The sequence below is a fragment of the Scylla paramamosain genome, chromosome 29, assembly GCF_035594125.1.
Source record: "Scylla paramamosain isolate STU-SP2022 chromosome 29, ASM3559412v1, whole genome shotgun sequence".
In the NCBI taxonomy this organism is placed as follows: Eukaryota; Metazoa; Arthropoda; class Malacostraca; order Decapoda; family Portunidae; genus Scylla; species Scylla paramamosain.
In genome coordinates, this window is record NC_087179.1 from 14,904,380 (window position 1) to 14,911,879 (window position 7,500).

The 7,500-nt window shown below is 42.6% G+C and overlaps 1 protein-coding gene across 10 annotated transcripts in view; it reads right to left on the reverse strand.

Moving 5' to 3' along the window:
• LOC135115384 (uncharacterized) overlaps positions 1 to 7,030 on the reverse strand; it is a 210,010-nt gene extending 202,980 nt beyond the window's left edge. The window contains exons 1-2 of one of the 10 annotated variants that reach the window (XM_064032108.1): positions 6,839 to 7,030; positions 1 to 110 (exon numbers count right to left, since the gene is read on the reverse strand). The exon at positions 1 to 110 is cut by the window's left edge and continues 226 nt beyond it. The gene's annotated coding sequence lies outside the window, so the exon portion shown is untranslated. Of the gene's footprint in view, positions 378 to 6,742 lie in introns of all 10 variants that reach the window. The other 9 variants (XM_064032104.1, XM_064032105.1, XM_064032102.1 and 6 more) reach the window with 9 other exon arrangements.
• Between the last annotated feature and the right edge of the window lie 470 nt (positions 7,031 to 7,500).

Genomic DNA, 7,500 nt, shown 5'->3' on the forward strand with positions numbered 1-7,500 from the left:
TAAATTCAATACAATGTCTTTCTTCAAATTCCGTCACTTGTCTTTCATTTATTATTTCATTGGCGTTTCTTTGTCTATTTCATTCCACTACAGGTGTGCCCCATATACACCTGGCGAAAGTCAAAAGGTAAGTTTAACATCATGTCCTTATCCCTACATCCTTCCACTCGTCCTCTATTGATTATCTCACAGGCGTTGCTTTGTCTATTTCATCTCTTCCATTTAAGGTGTGCCCAACATACATACACCTGGTGACAGCCAAAGGTACTCTCAACACAATGTTCTTCCCAGCATTCTACCACTCGCCCTTCGCTGTCCACGCAGTCACTATACCTTCAGTTCATTTCACTCTCCCTCAGGTGTGTGTTGAGGCGTACCTGTGTGTGTCAGAAGCCAGGTAATAATGAGGTGGTGTTGACAAGTTATTTTCACCTTATGCTCTCACTTCATTATTCTACCTCGAATATTGCTCTCACCAGTCTCTCATGTTACCTGGACGTTACCTGGCGTTACCTGGCGTTACCTGGCCATGCCTCACACCTCGCCTCGCCTCACCTGGGACGCAGACACGCACGGCAGGTGAGTTAAGAGTGCCTTACGTTTTGTTTTGTTATTACCACGACCAGGTGAGGCAGGTGAGGTGAAAGTATCTAACGTGTTTTTTACCATCATTATGAAGGGCAGGGGAGAAAGGTGCGAACAGGTGAGGTTATTAAAGCACCACACTATCACCACACACTGCCACACTCCGCCACGCAACACCGTACTACCACACCTCGCCGCACACACACACATACACACACACACACACACACACATCTACTGAACGGACAAGTGAGAAAGGTGCGAACAGGTGAGGGTATTAAGGCACCACACTATCACCACACACCACCATAATCGGCCACGCACCACCACACACCACACAAATCTACTGAACGGTTCTCTAAGTGTTTTTACCGAGCAAGGGAGAGTGGAGGAAGGGGAAAAAAGAAAATGAATGAGGGGAAAAAGAAGGGAAAGAAGGAAACTTGTTCTCACTGATGGGACCTGCAGGCGTAAAAATGAGTTAAGTTTTAGTAGAGTGAAGGAAAAAATTAAAGGAAGAAGATTAGTTGTGAGATGTTAGAAGTGGTGAGTGTGTGGTAGTGGTAGTGGTAGTAGTAGTAGTAGTAGTAGTAGTAGTAGTAGTAGTAGACAGGTGTAGCTCATTAATTAAGCCACCAAAACACCTGAGATAAAAAAAGGTACTCTAATTAATTACCTTATCACTGGAGTAATGCTTTAGAGAAGGTAAACAAAGATAAACTAATACAACTGAAGATATACACAACACAGACTACACAGGTGACGACATACATACATACATTCATACATACATACATACATACATACATACATACACTCATATACATAGAATTAGGAGTTTGAGGATCTGCAAAACCACACACACAAATACACACGCATTTTTGTTGACTTCCTGTACTTAATAAACTGCACCTCACCAACCCCACCCTCTCTCTCTCTCTCTCTCTCTCTCTCTCTCTCTCTCTCTCTCTCTCTCTCTCTCTCTCTCTCTCTAAGTGTCAAAGTCTTACCTAGCCTGCCTTAATCGCGTTACCTGCATCACGATATTGGAAAGACACCCTCATTTGCATTTCACTGACTTACTAATTCTTGTCTTCTCCTTCTTGCCTCTATACAATCCTCTCTCTCTCTCTCTCTCTCTCTCTCTCTCTCTCTCTCTCTCTCTCTCTCTCTCTCTCTCTCTCTCTCTCTCTCTTTATATATTTTCCGCCTTTTTACCACGTCATAAAAACATAAATGATGCAAAAATGGATCAGAGAATTTTTTGTTTTTTTCCAGTGTTTGAAAAAGGGGAAAAAATCATAGCTGTATATTTGACGCATCCATTATAATAATGATGATGATGATGATGGTGATGATCATGGTGATGACAATAATAGTAATAATAATAATAATAATAATAATAATAATAATAATAATAATAATAATAATAATAATAATAATAATAATAGTAATAATAATAATAATAATAATGAGGAGAAAATAAGAACAAAAAAATGATGATGATAATAATAATAGTAATAATAGTAATAATAATAAGAAGAAAAAGAAGAACAAGAACAAGAACAAGAATAGAAACAAAAACAAGAAAAGATGAAGCAAAACAACAACAACAACAACAACAACAACTGCTAATAATGACAACGATAGCAACGACGATGATGATAATGATGATAACAACGACGACGACGAGGATAAAGAGGAAGAGGAAGAGGAGGAGGAGGAAGAGGAAGAGGAGGAGGAGGAGGAGACAGAGTACCACAAAACGAAACCCCGGACATGACAAGCGAACCGTGAATGAAGCATCGAAACAACACAAGCGAGGCCTCGAACCACACACACACACACACACACACACACACACACACACACACACACACACGCGCCATTACTAACTCTTTACCTATTTTGCTCGTATCTTTAAAATGAACACAGGGAGGAAAGAATAAAGTTACACTAAATTATCTTTTTTTCCCCCTCCTCCTCACGCCTCGCATTTCTTTCCCGTCAGTTAACACCACCTATCTATCTTTGTTTCCTTTTCCTCTCGCTTTTATTGTTTATTGTCTCTTTGTTTATGTTTTATCGACTATTTGGTATGTTTTTTCCCATCTTTTATCCCTTCCATTCTTTCCTTTCTTTTTTCCCTATTTCTTTTTTTCCTTTGTCTTTTCTTTCCTTCACTACCGTTTCATTCGTTTCTTCCTTCTTTCTTTCCTTTTTTCCTTCTTTCCATCCTTTACTTATCTCTTTACTTCCTTCCTCATCTCCTTTATCTCCAATTTATCTTCGTCCTTAACTTTTTTTTACATTTTTTTTTCATCCTACTCTCTACATTTCCCTTATCTCTTTTTCTTCTTTTCTTCTTCGTATTTCTTCCTTTCGCTTCTACACCCTTCTCTTCTCCTCATTTTCCTTCCTTTCTCTTCCCTTCTTCCTCTTTCCCTAAAACTCTTCCTTTTAAGCACAATATTCATATCCTTCCTCCTCCTCCTCCTCCTCTTCCTCTTCTTTCTTTGCTTTCTTCCCTCCATCTTCCTCCTGTCCGTCAGTCTGTGTGTCTGTCTGTCTGTCTGTCTGTCTGTCTGTCTGTCTGTTTGTCTGTTTATTTGTCTGCCGATATTCTCTTGCCTAATTTTCTCTCTAGCTACATCCCCTCCTCCTCTTTCTCCTCCTCTTCCTCTTCCTCTTTCTCTTCCTCCTCCTCTTCTTTCTCCTCTTCCTTTCTGTCTGTCTGTTTGTCTGTCTGTCTGTCTGTCTCAACATTTCTCTAGCTACTCCACATCCCCTCCTCCTCCTCCTCCTCCTCCTCCTTCTCCTCCTCTTCCTCCTCCTCCTCCTCCTCCTCCTCCTCCTTCTCTTCCTCCATCTCTCTACATATCCCTGCCTTCTTCCACCTCTGGCTACAATATATCCTTCCCCTCTCCGCCTCCTCCTCCTCTCCTCCTCCTCCTCCTCCTCCTCCTCCTCCTCATCCTCCTGCGGGCGTGAGATGGACAGCATCACGCCATCAGGCCGCCGCATCTCGCCTCCGCCACGCAAACAACGCCATTATCGCGTCGGCAAAGAATAAAGATGAAATAAGAAAATAAGAAAGTAAGAAAAGCAGCTGGAAGAGGAGGAGGAGGAGGAGGAGGAGGAGGAGGAGGAGGAGGAGGAGGAGCAGGGGGAAGGGAAGGAAAGGAAGGAAGAAGGAAATGAGAGTAAGGAAGTGTAGTGTTGTGTGTGTGTAACTGTAGTAGTAGTAGTAGTAGTAGTAGTAGTAGTAGTAGTAGTAGTAGCAGCAGCATCATAAATATTACATGCATCGCTTTCAGATGTAATTAATTCTGCATTTTAAAATCTCCAGCAAATAAATTCTCTATGAAGCAATACATCTATCTATCTGTGTATCTACCAATCTGTCTATCTATCTATCTATCTATCTATCTATCCATTTATCTATCTACCTCTCTATCTATGTCTGTTTGCACGTAGGGTCGATTTTATTTTACATACTATAAACTGTTCCTCCCTTAAGCTCATTTCACCTCTATTGGCATATCTCTTCATGTCTGTCTGTCTGTCTGTCTGTCTCATTGGCTCCATCTCACTGTCTGTCTGTGTTCTATCTGCATCTTCGTCTGCCTGTCTAGCTGTGTGAGTGACCATCTGTCGAGATATCTCAGTACCTGTCTATTCTCTCTCTCTCTCTCTCTCTCTCTCTCTCTCTCTCTCTCTCTCTCTCTCTCTCTCTCTCTCTCTCTCTCCATTATCCTCTTCTTACTGTTTTTCTCGTTTTGCTCCCAGTTTTTCTTCCTTCTCACTTTTTTCTCCTTTTCTCCAATTTTTTTCTTCTTTTCTCCTTTTCTTACTTCTTTTCATTCGATTTGAGACTTCTTTCCCTTTCCTCTTTTTCTCCTTTTCACTTATTTCCTAGTCTCTCTCTCTCTCTCTCTCTCTCTCTCTCTCTCTCTCTCTCTCTCTCTCTCTCTCTCTCTCTCTCTCTCTCTCAGTCTTCACCCACCACTCCAGCTACTCCCACACAGCCTCACACCCATCACCTGCTCCTCTCCTCACTTCCCCCCAGCCATCGCTTTCAGACAGGTAAGCTTTGTAATATTCATCATAGTTTTTCACTGTTTCCAGGGCGTGAGGCAACACTGTCCTGGCAAACACAAGCCCATTATGAAACACTCTCTCAAATACGACTGTTTTCAAAGGCCACAGTGATGGTGAGCCGGGTTCTCAAGAGAGTTTCCCCCTGTTGATAATGTAGGAATACTGTTGATCTATCACGAGAGGTATAAATAAATAAAAAATAAATAAAAAAACACGCTGAAAAATCTGTGTGACCTCAACTAGAGCCTTTAGAAAGTAGTGGAGAAGCGGCCACGAGTGTTTCAGAATGTGGCTAACAGTTTTGTTTGGTGTGTGTGTTTGTGTGTGTGTGCGCCTGAGGGTTACCGCGCACCTGGCCTGTTCAGGGAAGGGGCGAGGGATGGGTGTGAGGAGCCGGATGTCGAGATGTGAGTGAGTGAGTGAGTGAGTGAAGCTTTAGGGAGTTAAGTATGAGAAATAGAGGAGGTAGTTTTAGAATCTCTCTCTCTCTCTCTCTCTCTCTCTCTCTCTCTCTCTCTCTCTCTCTCTCTCTCTCTAAGTAATTACACGTGTACCTTGTAATTTAGCACATTCAGGTGTACACAGGTAGACATGACGTACCCACACACACACACACACACACACACACACACACACACACACACACACACCTTCCCCACCTGCCCCGTGATTCAGTCTTGGGTAATTACAGGTGTGTTTATTAAGCTTAAGCCAAAGTACAGGTGAGAACACAGGTATGGAGTCACGATGATAATATTTCTCTCTCTCTCTCTCTCTCTCTCTCTCTCTCTCTCTCTCTCTCTCTCTCTCTCTCTCTCTCTCTCTCTCTCTCTCTCTCTCTTCCGTTTCCTATTTTTTCTCCTCTTTCTCTTTCTTTAATACATCTTTTCTTTTTTTTCTATTTTCCTTCTCTTTTATATTGTTTTCTTTTTTCCCTTCTTTTTTCTCGTTTTCCTTGACTTCAATTTTAATTTTCCACGTTCTTTCGTTTTTTAATCTCTCTCTCTCTCTCTCTCTCTCTCTCTCTCTCTCTCTCTCTCTCTCTCTCTCTCTCTCTCTGCCCACTCATGATTATATTTTTTCCTTCTCATCTTCTTTTCCTCTTATACTGCTTCCTTTTTCCTCCTCGTTTTCTCTACATCTCTTCTTTTATCCATTTTTCCTCTTTTTTCCCCATTTCCCTATTGTTTTTACCTTTTCCCTTTACTTATAATTTTAATCATCGTTTTTGTTCAATTTCGCTTCCTAATCTCTCTCTCTCTCTCTCTCTCTCTCTCTCTCTCTCTCTCTCTCTCTCTCTCTCTCTCTCTCTCTCTCTCGCCAATAAGAACAAAGGTGGATCAATAATTGCCTCTTATCAAGGTGGATTAATTAAGGGAGCTCCAGGTGTTTCTAATGCACATGATTACTCGGGGATTAATTAGTGTTTCTATAGGCGCCCACTCCTAGACACACACACACACACACACACACACACACTAAAGTAACAATGACGCATACACTATTTTTCTTCTCTCTCTCTCTCTCTTTCTCTTTCTCTCTCCTTGGCCTTCTTCTGTTCCTTTATTTTCCTTCCCTACCCCACACACACACACACACACACACACACACACACACACACACACACACACACACACACCAAGGGACGGGTTTCTCTTCTTCATGACGCTAAAAAAAAAATAAGAGTAAAATTAAAGAGAGAAATAAAGATAGATAGATAGATAGATAGATGGAGAGAGAGAGAGAGAGAGAGAGAGAGAGAGAGAGAGAGAGAGAGAGAGAGAGAGAGAGAGAGAGAGAGAGAATCAAAATGCACGTGTTAAGTGTAGCGGTACCTTTTTTCTGCAATTTGAGAAAGAAAAAAAGTTAATCTGTCTCTATTGCATCACTTTTTAATATATTTCTTAAGCTTTCTAATTGGTGTTTTTCGAAGTTCTCTTTTTCTCGTTCTATCGGAAGTTTTTTTTTATCCATGTCAAACACAAATTAAAAAGTCTCTCTCTCTCTCTCTCTCTCTCTCTCTCTCTCTCTCTCTCTCTCTCTCTCTCTTACTTACAAACCTTCCAGATATAAAATTTTCCTGTAGACCACAATTTTCCTCACTTTTTCCTCCCTCTGTCCAAAAATCCACAAACTTTCCACTTTTCCCTACCTCCTCCTCCTCCTCCTGCAGCGGGAAGACACTCAGCTCCTCCCGGTGGCAAAGGGGGGAGGGAGGGGGCCGGACAAGAGGCGGGGGGAGGAGGGAGGGAGAGGGAGAGAGAAAGGGAGAAGGGAAGAGTCTCTAGGCCAAGTTTCGTGAGCACCAGCTTCGCACGTCCTCCCTCCGTGACGGTCTGAGGGACACTGGCTGGCTAGCTGTGGGCTGGCTGGGATGCGAGACACTTGGCTGGTGAAGTGAGAGGCAGAGGGGGAGGGAGAAGGGGAGAGAGGGAGAGGAGGAAAGAGTGGTTTGTAGGAAGGAGAGATAGGGAGAGGAGGAGGAGGACGAGGGAGGGGAGGAGGAGAGTGGTTTGGAGGAAGGCAAGAAGGATGGGGAGAAGAGAGAGAGAGAGAGAGAGAGAGAGAGAGAGAGAGAGAGAGAGAGAGAGAGAGGTTGCAGGAAAGAGGGAAGGAACGATGGAGGGAAGGGAAGGAAAGTAGGAAGGAAGGGAGTGGAAGAGAGAAAAGGAGGACGAGAAGTAAGGAATGAAGGAAGGATAGAAGGATAGAAGGAAGGAAGGAAGAAAGGAAGATAGAGAAACAAGAAGGAAGGATATGGAGTAGAGAAGGATAACTGGAAGAAAAGAGAGAAAGGAAGAAAGGAACATAGGG